The sequence below is a fragment of the Sapajus apella genome, unplaced genomic scaffold (assembly GCF_009761245.1).
Source record: "Sapajus apella isolate SASKATOON/1434 unplaced genomic scaffold, GSC_monkey_1.0 scaffold54, whole genome shotgun sequence".
Taxonomy (NCBI): domain Eukaryota; kingdom Metazoa; phylum Chordata; class Mammalia; order Primates; family Cebidae; genus Sapajus; species Sapajus apella.
Genome location: NW_022436994.1, coordinates 204210 through 219899, shown reverse-complemented (window position 1 = coordinate 219899; position 15690 = coordinate 204210). Strand labels below are relative to the sequence as shown.

The window sequence follows — 15690 nt, the reverse complement described above, 5'->3', positions numbered from 1 at the left end:
AGAACGCAAGCCCACAGCCCCCTTCCTGCCTGTGGCCTCAGTGCTCCAAGGCTGCTCGGCAGAGACATGCCACAGCCACGAGGCAAGAGCCGGGCGCACGGGCTGGCAGTGGAAATAAGGAGTGGCTCTGGCCTCCACAGCAGCCTTTTCTGCAATTCCTCTTGGTTAAAGGTTTCCGGATCTGAAGCAGTCACTTGATACTCTAATACCACATCTCCATCACTAATGCAATGCGTTTCAGAAAAAACTTTTTCTTCCAATCAGACAAAATAATGCCACATTTCTGAATGCACATTGTCTCTGGGGTATAGGAGTATGAGGAATGCCACTTTACAAATTAAGGCGAGAGTCTTCTTCCAGGTCCCATAGCTTCTTTGCGGTAGCAAAATTGACAGTCCGTGGTACAGTATCTTCCGGACTCACCAGAGCTCCCCTGAGAAACTTACTCTGCCCACCTCTAGCAAGAAAGAACAAAGGCCTCTGAGAGCTGGTGTGAGATGATCCCCAAGATACGGTGTTAGTGAAAACGCATATGCAGAAACAAAAACATACGTTCAGTACGCCATCCTCGGCGCCAAAGGAAACGTGTGTATTTGGCCTGCTTTATACAAAAAGAATCCTAGGGTGCACACATCAAAACATCACATCCATCCCATAAATATGAACAATTATTATATACCAATAAATTTAAAAACAATCACAGAAAGGATTATTTTTCACATACTAGAGTGTGTGAAAATTGATCATAAGGGTCATTCTTGTCCTACCCAACTAACAGAGCCAAGGCCAGAGGGACAAAGCACTCAGAGCACATAGCACTGCTCCAAGAAGTCATTCTGGGCAAGCCTAGCTGCCAAAACTGCCTGCCATGACTCTCAGACTAGCTTACCCAGCCCTATCCCTCACCAATGAGAGCTTCCCAGCTCCCCAAAACTTCACTAGTGCCAAAAAACAACTCTCAAAACCACCCCACAGGCGCGGTGGCCCACGCCTGTAATCCCAGCACTTCGAGAGGCGGAAGAGAGCAGGTCACGAGGTCAAGAGATCGAGACCATCCTGGCTAACATGGTGAAACCCTATCTCTACTAAAAATATAAAAAATTAGCCGAGCATGGTGGCACGTGCCTGTAGTCCCAGCTACTCAGGAGGCTGAGGCAGAAGAATCGCTTGTACCTGGGAGGCAGAGGTTGCAGTGAGCCAAGATGGCGCCACTGCACTCCAGCCTGGGTGACAGAGCGAGACTCAGTCTCAAAAAAAAAAAAAAAAAAAAAAAAAATCCCTGACATTTCTCCTTTTTTATAAGACTTCCAAACTTCTCTTTGTTCTTCAGACATACTGAAACCACCCAGTCAGTGTGTATGGCCCAGACTGCAATGCTTACTTCCTAAATAAAATGTTTTAGATTTAGAGATCTGTCTCTGTAAAAACCAGTGAAAATGCTTCCCTGTGGAGGATGGATGGAGTGGAAGAGACAGGGGCAAGAGCAAGATTCTTCTGAGCGTATCTTTTTACACAGTTTGACTTTTGAACTGTTTTTTCATATTCAGATAATAAAGTTAAATAGAAAGTATTTTTTAAAATCACTCTTCTCAGAATGAAAGGATTTACGAAAGACTACCATGGCATGATCACACATGTCCCCTTTAGGCCGGGGGCAACTAAGCAGGGTAGATGCCTGTGACGTCAGTGCTCACAGGGGACTGGCAAGGACACGCTCCTCTGGGGCCCTCCCCAGTGACGCGCACCATTTCCATCCTACTCTTCCTCTGGCATTTTTCTGGGATATTCCCTAACTTCACGGCTGCCTACTTGTTGGTTTCTCTTCCTTAGTTACTTGCTAATAACCTTTTGCCATTTCTCACTAAACTACCCAAATAAAACATATTTTGAAAAACGAAACCCCGGTTTGTTCTTTTACAAAAACTACTCTTAATATTAAGGCTACATTTCCTGAAACAGAAAACACCTTTACACAGAGCTGCCTGGCATTAAAATGTAGTTCCATTTCGTTGCTGTTGAAATTCCTGTGTTTGAAATTTGGTAATAACCTGGAAAGTGTCTCACTATTTTTGGTAGCTGGACTTTTACAGCAGCTTTCTTTTGAGGAATGTCAACATCATAATACGCATATATACTATCTCACTATAGTTAATGAATGGCATGATTCCATTTGACAGCCAGATAACATGAAGAACGTAAAATCACAGGTCTCATTAGTCAACTGAAAAACCGCAAAATGAGGATACACAAGTCCTGATAATTGTGGCTGTTGAGCTTTTCCTTAACAAATCCTTGCTAACTGAACACCAGGTGTCAGAATCAGCCCACCCAATCTAGGAGGACGCAGCCTTGTGATGGGAATGGAGACCAGGAGGTGGAGAGGCACACACCTGCCCGAGGAGCGCAGGGTTGAGAGCCGGGCGCTGCCAAGCTGAAGTCCGCTGAGAAAGGTAGTCTCTGCCTATCAAGTCCAAACTCCAAATCCAGCCCCAGCACCAGGACTCAAGACAAAGCCAGACGGTTGGAGCTGTGGTCAAAGGGGAGTTTGCCAGGGACAAGTAAGAGGGATCTTGGCCAGGCACGGTGGTTCATGCCTGTAATCCCTGCACTTTGGGAGGCCAAGGCGGACGGATCACGAGGTCAGGAGATTGAGACCATCCTGGCCAACGTGGTGAAAGCCCGTCTCTACTAAACAATAATAATAAAAAAAAAAGCTGGGCATGGTGGCACACGCCTGTAGTCCCAGCTACTCGGGAGGCTGAGGCAGGAGAATTACTTGAACCCCAGAGAAGAGATCGTGCTACTGCGCTGCTGCTGGGGTGATAGTGCAAGAATCAATCTCAAAAAAAAAAAAAAGAGGGATCTCCAGAGTACTCCTGACCACCGCCAGGCATGCAGATGCGGCCGCACAAGCAAGCAGGGGAGGGAGGCAGAAAGAAGGCCCCGCGCTGGGTCACACAGAAGCACAGGAGTTGATGGGCAAAGGGGAACCCATGGGGAACGGAGGAGCCAAAGAACCAGAGCTGTGGGTCCTGGCCCTAACTGCAACCTGCCAGCCATGCCACCAACCAGTTTGGTCTGACTCCTCATTTCTAAGGCAGGAGGGACTCTCTTTCCTGCTTTATGAAGAACCTGAGACTGAATGCATCGCAATGCCTGGTCAGACACCTCTCTCTCTGTGTCTCCTCTGGAACAAACAACCTCCAAGGCTCATCTTACGTGGTCCTCCAACATCCAAGCAGAAGCAATGCTTCCAAACCTCTTGAGAACAAAGGTTCTAAATAGGTAATGCCTTACATGTGTAAGTTTTCCAAAACCTCCCTTAAAAAAAAAAGCCTCTCTCAAAAAAAAGGAAAAAAAAAAAACAACCCTGAAAATGTATGTAAATGAAGGGGGAAAAAAGTGAATTTCTGGGTTTTATTCCCACTCTGAAAAGTCAGTCTACCCATTTTGCAAAGATACTACTACCATGATTTCTTAAGGATCAACCATCTGGGGAAACAGAAATTGTGTGTCTGGGGAGAGGCTGACTGCTTCCTGTTACCAAGCAGGCATCCTCTGTGTTCAGGACGCTGTCCTGGGCTCTGGGAATACAGCAGCCCTGTGCCAGCGCCTGCGGGATATTACTTCCATGTGCACAGCAGAGACAGTATGAGAACAGTAACATACAACTTACAAGCTATGAACACAACAGACGGTGCGGGCTTACGAGGTAACCTTCAGGAGCAACTCCCTCGAGGGGATCTACGGTTCACACTGGAGAGGCCTGAGGATGTCTCTGCTCAGGGAGGACTCCTGACACCCAGGGTTCAAGGTCCAGGGTACCTACAGATGTAGGTAAGCCATCCCAAATATAGTTATCCCTATTTAGGCAGGATCTAAATAAGCCCCAGAGAGTAAACCCTTGCTGATCTCCAACAGTAATCCTCATAGTGACATAAATTACTCCTCCATGTGTGCTCAGTGAGGAAGGACGCAGGACGCCACTGATGACGGGTGCTTCTTCCTTTTCTATCCCAAGCTAAAACAGAGCCACGCCACAGGCAGCCACAGCTGACTTGGCGGGGACTGAAGCTTGTGACTCCGGGATGTGAGGAAGTGAAAGAGCAGGGTCAAGGATCCAAAACAATGTGGACTTTACCTAAATTCCACCTGTTCTGCTTTTAAGTGCAGGGGATAAGTGAGACCTTTAGATAAAATAGCAGACAAACTTGCAAACCAGCAGCTCACTGACAGGACTCATCTCACCGACCCCTAGAAAGGAGGGATCCTTTTGTTACAAACAGCTTTGGCCAACGGTCTATCCCGGGCCAAAAGTCCAGGGTTTGCTTCAGGATGGTGGGACGGTCCCCAGGGAAGATCAGCCCAAGGACTCCGTCTTTTTCAAACGGGAGGGGCCCCCTGCTGTGCATCTCGCTGCTTTCACATTCATCAAAAGCTGAACTTGACACACAGGCAATGAGATCCCAGCTGCTTCCAGCTCCAGCCCAATTAGAGTGGGCCTGCTACACTCCGCAAAGGCTGAGAACAAAGGGAGCCTCACGGGTGCTGGCAGGCTTGATGCTCAGGACCAGGGACAGAAGTAAAGGGCAGGGGGAGCCTGCTCAAAGTAGAGCGACAATCCTTGCAGGGAATGACAGGCAATTATCTCAAAGTCTCTGAATTTCAATTAATAAATAGGACCGATCATGCTTTAAATTCCTGTACTGGAATTTCAATCAGTTCCCTAAATGCTAATTACTTAATCCCCGGGTTTACGGGCCATTCTGTTTCTCAAGAATGTCTTATCTCCAAGGAACCTTGATTTTTTTAGAGATGACAGTATGAGGCTTCTCACAAGCACCATTTCTGAGTGGGCAGAAAGCAGATGAACTCTTAGAAAACGGAAATAAAAGATCCCCCCTGTCTTATAGAAGAAACCACATCTGCAATTTATACATGGCCGGCCAGCAAATAACAATCAGAGATGAGGCATCACCTTCTAGGGATGCTGGCTGGAAACCATAAACGAATCCCAACCACAGACCATGGGGAAATTCTGTCAAACTCTCGTAGCTGACTCTGAACAGCTGCTTTGCTTTACCTGCTTTGTGTTCAACAGAAGGATGGGGGAGCAGACCACCTCACGGCCTCTCATTCTAGCAGGTAAAAAGCCTCATCCCCAGCAGGTGAAAATTAATCAGTAACCAAACTTAAAAGCCAGCAGCAGAGGAAACTATCCAAATAAAATAGGGCCAACAGCTTTAAACAATAAAGACTTTACATGATTTGATAAGAAAAAGAAAAATTCCAACAGAAAAAAAATAAAACTGATATGAGAATTTTTCAAAGAAACACAAAAGGCCAAGAAACCTATTTTAAGAAACAATATTCATTAATAATCAAATAAATATAAACTACAACAGTATGGTTTTTACCTATCAAATTGGCATTTAAAAAAAATCCCATAGTACCTATTGTCGACAAGGGCATGAGGGAAAAAAAACATCACATAATTCTGTTGGGAAAATGAAATGTCTCAGGAAGACAATTTTTCAATACATATCAAAAATCTTTAAAATGTACGTAACTTTAGCCAGTTTAAACAATTGAGAACAAGTGTTATTTAAAAAACTAAAAACAAGGCCAGATGCCGTGGCTCACGCCTGTAATCCCAGCACTTTGGGAGTCTGAGGCAGGTGGATCACAAGGTCAGGAGATCAAGACCATCCTGGCCAACATGGTGAAACCTCGTCTCTACTAAAAAAAAAAAAAATAACAACAACAAAAACTAGCAGAGCGTGGTGGCCCACGTCTGTAGTCCCAGCTACTTGGGAGGCTGAGGAAGGAGAATTGCCTGAACCCAGGAGGTGAAGACTGCAGTGAGCTGATATCTCACCACTGCACTATTGACAGTGCAAGACTCCATCTCAAAAAAAAAAAAAAAAACAAAAAAACAAAAAAAACCCCAAAAACTAAAAATAACCAAAATTTTCAAGATGGGTTTTGCTAACAAGACGACATCCAAAAAATGTATTGGTAAGGCATTTACTATCAGAATGTAGACAAACATAATTAGGAATATTTTGCTAAAAAAAGTTCAATAAAATAACATATCTAGAATTGTATTTTTTGTTATACATTACAGGAAACAGAAAGTAATATGGAAAGCCATGTACCAAAATACTGACAACTAATTATGTTTTAGTTGGTACTAGAGATGATTGTTTTCCACTATACATTTGGTAGTCAGTCTCCAAGTTTTCTGTACGGAACTTGAACATTTTATTTTTAAATCTCTATTAAATTTTACTTTAAGATGCAGCCCACTTAGTACCCCAAAAAAGAAGTGGAAACTGGATAGGAAAAGATATTTAAACCAGCCTGGCCAACATGGTAAAACACTGTTTCTACTAAAAATACAAAAATTAGCTGGGCGTGGTGGCGTGCCTGTAATCCCAGCTACCGGAAGCTGAGGCAGGAGAATTGCTTGAACCCAGGAGGCAGAGATTGCAGTGAGCTAAGATCGCGCCACTGCACTCCAGCCTGGGCAAAAAAATGAGACTCCGTCTCAAAAAATAAATAAATAAATAAAAGACATTTAAAATAAGAAAATATAACTGTTAACAACAACATTCTCCAGCTAGGAATTAAAAACTAACAGATAAAGTTTGTGAAAAATAATATACAAGGATAGAAAAGGTGTATTCAAACAAATACAGAGTCAGCAATTAAAGCTGTATTCATAGAAAGTTTAACATCATAAAAAACGTTTATTCCACATAGTTAATTTAAAACACATTATATATATTTAATTTTAACAATGTAAAAATAAACATATTCATAGGAAAAAGAATGTAACAGCATAAGCCTAAATTCACAGTGTTATATTTGGATGGTGTGATTTCTTTTTAAAATATCTCTCTACTGAAGCTTCGGTTCTGATGTCAGAGGCTGCTGTGGCAAGAGGCAAGGGACAATAGTCCTCAATGAATGCAAAGGACTGGGTTCACTGCACACACCCATGCAAGCAGGAGCTCCTACTCATGCCCACTCAACACAAGCGTTCTGAAAACCATGCTTTTAAAACATAATTATCAATACAAATCACCGTTTACGACACTTGGATCAGGTGATCCAAGTCCCAGCTCAATTTACTGAGGTTTAGTTTATACACTATAAAATCACCCATCTTCAGGTATAGTTTGATGAGTTTTAGGAAATATATACAGCTGTGCTGTATAAGACTCTGGATAAAGATTTTTTATCTTTACCCAGAGTCTTGCCTTTGCTATATGGTTCAATTAAAGAAAATCATACAACTTATAGTATCTTCTGTCTGGATTATATGTTGCTGAATATATCAGCAATTCCTTCCTTTCTAGTGTTGAACAATATTCCATTCCACAAAGACACCACACTTAGTTTATCCATTCACCAGCTCAGGGACATCTGGGTTGATATGGCATTTTGGCTATTATGAAAATGCTGCCATATGCATTTGCACACAGGTCCTTGCATGGACAGATGTCTTAATTTCTTAGGTATATACCAAGAAAAGTGGAATAGGTATATTCCACTCCAAAACCTGGAGTGGAACTGCCAGGTCACATGGTAACTCATTTAGCTTGTTGAGAGACTGTCAAACTGTTTTCCAAGGCAGCTGCGCTACTTTACATTCCCACCGACAATGTAAGAGGGCTCCAGTCTCTCCAAATCCTAACACTTATTCTCTATTTTTTGATATTAGCCATCTGGTACTGTACTGGTATCTCACTGTGATTTTAATTGGCGTTTCCTTAATGACTAATGATGTCAGGACTCCTCATTCCAGCTCAATCAGAAAGCAAAAACAGCAGATGCCATACAGGGAGCGCCTGTGTCCACTAGGTGCTTTCCATGTGAAATCTCACTTCATATCATCACAACCCTGGGAGTTAGGTGGTTTACAAATAAGCAAACTACGGTCTCAGACAGATGAATTAACTTACAAAGGTGACACAGGAGCAAGCAGAAAGTCAGCATCTGACTTCAGGTCTGCTGGTTTCCAAAGTCTGTATGCTTTCTGTCACAATGTATACCAGCTGCAGTTTCCTGTGTCATCATAATCCATGACCCACCCTTTGGAATGTCTGTCACATCATTCACATGGAACTGGAAGGAGTTATTGTAGGCATTATTTTGCTGTATAGAAAAAAACTAAAATGACTGAATCCACATGAAAGACCCTATCTCTGTGCCCCAAAATAATCTTTTATAGTTATTAGGAATTCTACCTTTCAGCATTCCTCAACTCTCAACACTGTCAATTACTATATCTCCAGGAGCAGAAATCAAACACAAGTGTGCCAGCGGCTTTGCTAAGAAGACTGTCTCTGCAATCAGCACGTCCAGCCCACCATGAAACCGCAAGAGAAAGGAAGGGAGCAAAGTCAAGAGCCCAAAGCCCACCATGGTGCAAACCATGATGCATCCTTTCACTCTCAGAAATGACTTTTTAGCTGCCAAAAATACTCAGAGGTGCCATTCTAGGCAAAGAACTACATAAAATGAATAAGGCCTGCAGCCAAAAGGGTTCGTGTGACAAATTTTCCAAATGCCACAAAACATCATTCATTCAAAAAACTGATGTCTGAGAGATTTAATTAGAATGGCCTGAAAGCAGGGATAACAGATGGAAATATCAGTGCTACTGTTATCTGCTGGCAATAAATGAATATAATTAACCTTTGTTATGGGCTCAATTCCAACAAAAGCAATGAACAGGGACCAAACCTTTGAATGCTCTCCTTAAAGGTCTAATCCCAAAAAGTCATCCTTTTATTTTGAGAAGGAGTCTAGTTCTGTCGCCCATGCTGGAGTGCAACGCGATCTCGGCTCACTGCAACCTCTGCCTCCTGGGTTCAAGCAATTCTCCTACCTCAGCCTCCTGAGTAGCTGGGATTACAGGCATGTGCCAACACACCCAGCTAATTTTTTTGTACTTTTAGTAGAGGCGGGGTTTTACCCTGTTGGCCAGGCTGGCCTCGAACTCCTGACCTCAGAGGATCCGCCCGTCTCGGCCTCCCAAAATGCTAGGATTACAGGCGTGAGCTACCACACCGGCAAAAGTCATCCTTTTTGATATAATTGAAGAGTACAAGAGTAACATTATGAAAAAAGTCAACAGCTCAGCTCTGCCACCTCCTGATCTATGATTCAGGCACCGGGCTTTGATTATATCATACATGACTGAGAAGAATGACAGGCGTGTTGTTTCCAACTGATACGCCCCCAAAATGAGACAACAGATAAGTACTGAAAGACTGCTCTCCTCCAGCTGGGCCTAAATCTTGGCCAGCAGATCCAAAAGTGAATCACCACACTTAAGAGAAAGTATCAATTTCTTACCTTTTGCAGACAGAAATATCCAGAAAGATTAGTTAAGTGGAGCAGCTCCAAGAGCAAAATGCCAAAAAATGGGTAAGGATTTCCTCAATCAGGTTGTTCACCACCCCACCTATTTGACTTCTATTTCAGAAGGGAAGTGTGTTGAATTCTCTGATGACAAATACATTTCTGGAAATCTAGATTCTAACTGTAAAGAGCACAAGAGATTGAAAAGCTGATTTGACTAAAGCCTGAATAAATGATGGTGTCATCCACATCCAAAGATGATGTGACTTACTAGAATAACCATGCACAGCACCTGAGACATGCCTGCTCCTGGGCCTCAGCAGTGACCCAACCTTGGTCACGTCCCTGAAGGTCTCTAGGCTTTGGTTCTTTGTCTATAGAATGGAGAGAGGTACTTCTGTCTTGCCTTGAGGGTTACATGCAAACCGCCTGGCACATGCCCACTATTCTCGGAGCCCCCCAATAAGTCGTTACATTCTGCGCCATGTGGGTTTATTCTAGAGAATCATAGTCAAGTAAAGCTCCACCTAAAGATGCAGTTAACATTCTTTACAACTTACTTTCGTGTCTCTATGGCGAGTGGGACTATGGAACCTGTGATCCAAAGTGAATCAGAAAAAAAAAAACACAGAAGTTTAGGAACTGCACTAGTTACAACCAGCAGCTTGGAGACGATACCCTGGTGTGGAAAAATACAGCTCCAAGCAACGTGAGGGAGCCTCCCCCTCCGTGGATGTTTTCATGACTTTCAGCGCACCCTGTCAGCACTTTCTTCCCAGGAAGGTACTGGGAAGCACTGCCACGGGTACTGCTCTCATTCCTTTGCACGACTCAATTTTCACACCCCCTCAATTCTGGCAATATGCACCTTCATTAAATCTGGTAGTATCTAACCTCGAGTCAAAAAGCTATTTCTTGTGCTCAGGAGTCTATCTCTTGTCATGAACTGATTTATCATAAATGTTAAGGGACTAGGTCATCACAGCAAATTCGAGGAGAGAGTCAGTTCTACATGTTGCCCCAAAGCAGGATCTGTGTATCGGAAGGTTCTCAGGGACTCTCAGGTGGAGTGCGGGCCTAAGTTAAACCAGGAGGACGGAACATACGTGCCAGGAAGGTGATTTTGGTGCCAGTTTTCGCTCTCTCCTGAACCCAATCAACTCAATCATTTCTGTTTACCACAAACTCACATGCATGCCTCCTAAAAGCTGCTTCAGCCAGCTGCCTCCAGGCCAGACCAGTGAGGATGGAGGCCCGTCACTCCACGCTGTCTGTGGGTACATGCAGGGGGTACTGCGGGGCTCTTAAAGGGCAGCCCGAGGGCAGCAGCAGGGATGCCCCTTCCTTCCCCACTCAGGAAAGGAACCACTGTCCACCCACAAGCAGCTTCCAGAGCCATCACTTATAAATATTTCTTCTATCATTTAGATTTCCCTGTACCAAGGGCAAAAAAAAAAAAAACCCTGCCTCCTCTGAGTCAGCCTCAGAGATGACCATGGTTGACTGTGCTGTCTGACGTGTTTTTAATCGTGAAAAAGGAAGTGGCTATGTGGGATACCACCTCAGAGAACCTTCCAGACCTGGGGTCTCACTGCCTGGAAACTCCCCTCCCTGAGCCTCAGCTTCTGTAGATGGGATGGACTCTGCTAACTCAAAGAACCCCTCCCACTACCCACCAAAAGAAAGTCCCCATCAGGGAGATGAGGCAGGGAGGCTGGGTGGAACAGCACTCGGTCCATCCTGAATCCCCACCTGGCCTTCGCTCCTCAGTCGTCAACACAGTGATGGCGCGAGCTTCAGTGATGCTGCCTGGGACTCACGCTCGTGTCCTCTGGTCCTCCCAGTCTTTCCTTCTTACCTTTTCTCGCACCCAGTGTGTGGTGAGTGGGTAGGGAGGCAGGTGAGCAAAACACCCATGGGAAGGAGGACAGCACAACTCAGGTCCACAGGCAACACCTCTGCCTCACTGCTGTAAATAAGCAACAGCTTTTCCACCCAAAACAACTCGTCTGTGCAAGGTTACCAGCAAACTGTATAGCTGTCTCCCAGCCCTGTCAGCTATCATTCCTAACAGCTGTCACTGTGTGCTGCTTGTTAAATCCGTGAAGGAAATCATTTCATGTAGCTTTTTTTTAAGAAGCTGGAGAGAGAAAAGAATGGTAGTAAAAAAGCAAGTGCAAGCAGATGAGAAAAATTTCTACAAACACTTTTAGACATTCCTTAGGCTTCGTTCAAATGTCTACATTCCATTGCAGGACTTGGCTGTCAAAAGAGAACCATCTCTTGCTTCATTTCTCATCTAATTTCCTAAACCCTCTGGTCTCAGCCAGTGCAAGGTCCGGTCATGGTCACCTGTGGCTTGGGTCAATTCTCATTTCCCCTGGAGGACAGCTGCCAGAGAGGATGGGCTGCCCCAAGTTTCACTCTGACTGGAGGTAAACTCAACAACATCATTTCTGCGTTAGTCACTTAGAGCCCTGGACTCAGTACTTGCCCCCAGCTGGGTTTCTGTTTTTAAGCTTGATCTGCAATTTGCCCAATTCTGACCCAATTTTGGCTGCGCCCAGGGAGCTGTCAACAGTCACTCCTCCCCACCCATTTCTTCAGCCATAGCCTTCATGTAGGTGTCCTGCCCACAAAAGAACACCAGCATACAACACCATGCAGTGCCCACCCCTGAGCTGGGGACCCTCTGCCAGCTGCCACCTGGGATCTCTGCCAGGTGCCCATAGGAACCTCATAGCAGTCATCTCTAGAGCTGCATGCTGCTCCCACCCAGTGCTCTGGACTTCGGGGAAAGTACCACCACCCATGAGCTCACCCCAGCCACATGCTAGTCCCAGTGCCTCCCGTCTTCCCACTCCATCCACGTGGTCATCAAGCCCTGTCTCTCCCCAGGACACTCCTGACTTGCCTCCAAGGAGGCCAGCCTTGCTGGTATCAGGAGCCAGGGGGTGAGATTGCTGATGGGGGAGAAGGAGAACAGGAAGACACAGACGGAGAGTGGAGGAGTCTGCAGCACCTGCCCTAGGACCACTCCCACATCCAAGCCAGGCCACATGGCCTCTAGCACTGGGGCGCTGCTGACACCACACCAGCCCCTAAACTTCTCAGCAGACTTGACAAAGCTCAGGGACCTATGCAGGGCTCTGTCAAAGACAATCAGAAAGGAGGGCACACAGCACACCAACTTCTGCTGGAAAATCTCCAGGGGCTCCCCATTCACTGTGGGTTTCTCTCCGCTTCCCCTTGAGGCCACAAGTCCCTTTCTTCTGCGGGCTTCATTACACAAACAGGCAAAAGAGTAGGGCTGATGGGTCAGGGCAAAGCTCGGTGAGCTCAGAAGGCACTGGGACAGGCTCCCCTGGAAACCCTGCTGCCTCACTGGGGGTAAAGTCAAGACCCCAGAGAGTGTCCTGCCAGCCTGGCCGCCCCCCGACGCGATCAGCTCTTCCTGTCTCTGCCGCTCCTCCCAGCCCCCCACCGCAGCCATTTCCATCCGCACACCTCTAGAGAGGCCTAGGTCTACTTGCTGCCATCTGGTTTCCACCATCAGAGTCTCAGCCTCACTGTCACTTGGATGAAAATTTTCAAGACTTCCAGAAGGTGGGTTGTTAGCTTTCCCCTTGGAGCTCTGATTAAATTTAATACTCAGCACTTCAGCTTACAAGGAATCTTCCCTTCCATGAATTTGGTCCTAATGAGGCCGTGGGAAGGAATACGCTGCCCTCGGCCAGCAGGCATCCTCAGTACTGTGTCTGCTGTCCCGGGATGCAGTCAAGGGCACTGCCCCTCTGTGCAGAGGCTGGGCAGGCAGACACCAACCCACGGCACATCTGAGGCTATCTCCAAAGGCCGTGTTCTTTCCCTGATGACAACCAACTCTTTCCCACACCTGCCCCACACTTTGTGCCAAGCTACGATCCTGCATGCAGGGCCCTGCCTCCTCCTGCAGGGTGGGGTCTTTAGAACCTCCTGAAGAGCAAGGGCTCCGTCTCAGCCACCCTGTTGGCCCCGGTGTCTGACCCAAGTGTCCTGCCCACAAAAGAGCACCAGCATACAACACCACGCAGTGCCCACCCCTGAGCTGGGGACCCTCCGCCAGCTGCCACCTGAAATGAACAACATTTACGTTCTTTGCTAACTTGATGCTCAAATATCCTCTCATAATCTAAACACAAGCTCTTCCTGCCAGGCTGCACAAACCACACAAAAAGAACAACCCTATGGTCCAAAGATCTCAGGATTCCACAGCCCAGCTGAGGATCACTGTAAACTGTGTTTTACATACATGGTTTAATGGCAAACATCATAGTCCATCTATACAAACTTGCGAAAGCACAGAAAACAGATATTTACCCAAAAGTTTCGCTGAGCATTGTGCATAATGGCAAAAACAACTTCAAACTACTTAGCTGTCCATCAAGAGAGGGCAGACTAAAATGAGTCATGGCCATTCCTATAAAGAAACACTTTGTAACTCCAAGGGGAATGCTGTGAGTTTGAGCTGCTGATGAGGAAACACCTTCATGCAACATACCTTAAGAAAAAAAAGGAGAAACAAGATAAAGAACACTGTGTATAATACGATCCCATCTATGTATTTTTAACTAAATATTTGGATATACAAACTTAAAAAAGAAGAGTTCCACAAGAAACTTATCAGAGAGGTAAACCTCTTTCTCTGCAGAGTCTAGGGCTGAGAAGGTGTTAGGGAGAAAAGGTCCCCACATTTTGTTTCATTCCTTTTTGTTAATAAAAAAAAAACCACAACATGTGCATGCATTCACTGTGTTTAAAAACTTACAACTACCAAATCAATTATCTATGAGAATAAGCAACAAGATCAACACATGAAATCCCCAGATGATTTAAGAAATGCCATTCCAACTGGTATTCACCCCTTTATCTCAAAGATTCAACCAAACTGAATTCAGTTTCTCCCCATTCCTCTCTCCTTCCCTGTCGTTAAAACAAAACTAATGAGCTGTGAAAGGGCCACATGTGAGGCTGAAAGGGAAGGAAACAAAGGATGTGAATAATTCACAACTGGATCATCGGCCACGCCGTGAGCTCAGCAGCCCCTGATGTGGATGGAGTTGAGTCTTTCTGGAGGTGGCATCCTAAGGAAAGGCTGCCTTCCTGCAGCAACCTGGGACAGAGATGGCCACAGGCAGGCTCAGTAAGTGGCTGCAGGAACCGGGGCTCAATGGAGAAACACGTTATATATACACACACATGCCTATCTGTTATACACACAACATAAAAGTGTACACACACATACACACTGACTCCCAAATAAGGGAACAGCTACTAAGAACACTCATACATTAAGACAGATAATCCCCAACTTAGGGATGGTTTAGAATTTAGGGCTCATTTTCTCACAGAAATGATGGTATATTGGCAAACTTCCCTGGCTAGCTAACACTTGTCTGTTTAGCTCATAAAATAAATGAACTCCCATTCCGTCTTTGTTTGACTGGCCCAGGGTATCTGCTACCCCGCAGGCCCTCAGCAAGGCGGCCTGGTTAGACCCCTGAATGTCACCAACATTGCTGTGCTTCTGTTCTCTGCAGCTTCAAGGGCTGACCTTGCTCCAGGTTCCTGCTGCCCAGCCCAGTGCACACGTGGAGCGGAGATTACATGTGTACAGATTCGGGATTCCTCCAGGCACCATGGGAGCTGCCCTCACAGAGCCACTCACCTGCACGCTGCTCCCCTGCAGTGTCAGCTCTCCACCTCCACTGCAGCCTCAACGCAGGAAATTTACTACTGAATTCACTGCCACGATGACGCTGAGACAGAGTCAATGCCACCATTTTATGGCAAGGTTTATTTTTATGTCTGGCTTAGATCTCAAAAAGGGTCCGAAGAGGCTTACAGAAATAAATACCATTTTAAAATACAAGGAAAAAGACATAACACCAAAAGCAAAAGTAATGAGAAAAAAAATACATAAAGTGGGCTTTATGTATTGAAACTTAAAACTCTTAGGCTGCAAATAATACCATAAAAAAGTATCAAGAGGGTTAGGAGCAGTGGCTAACACCTGTAATCTCAGCGCTTTGGGAGGCCGAGGCAGGCGGATCATGACGTCAGGAGTTCAAGACCAGCTGGAACAACATGGTGAAACTCGGTCTCTACTAAAAACACAAAAATTAGCCAGGCGTGGTGGCGGGTGCCTGTAATCCCAGCTACTTTGGAGGCTGAGGCAGCAGAATTGCTTGAACCCGGGAGGCGGAGGTTGCAGTCAGCTGAGATCGTGCCATTGCACTCCAGCCTGGGCGACAAGAGCAAGACTTCATCTCAAAA

At 45.6% G+C, this 15690-nt stretch overlaps 1 protein-coding gene and 1 long non-coding RNA gene across 3 annotated transcripts in view; both read right to left on the bottom strand.

Moving 5' to 3' along the window:
- The window catches only part of VOPP1 (VOPP1 WW domain binding protein), a 94075-nt gene that overhangs the window by 49298 nt on the left and 29087 nt on the right, over nt 1–15690 (bottom strand). The window lies entirely within an intron of this gene.
- On the bottom strand, nt 11541–15500 carry LOC116527297. The gene is made up of 2 exons (XR_004258478.1): nt 13488–15500; nt 11541–12081 (listed from the first exon to the last, which is right to left on the bottom strand). It is a non-coding gene; the product is annotated as an uncharacterized LOC116527297 (long non-coding RNA).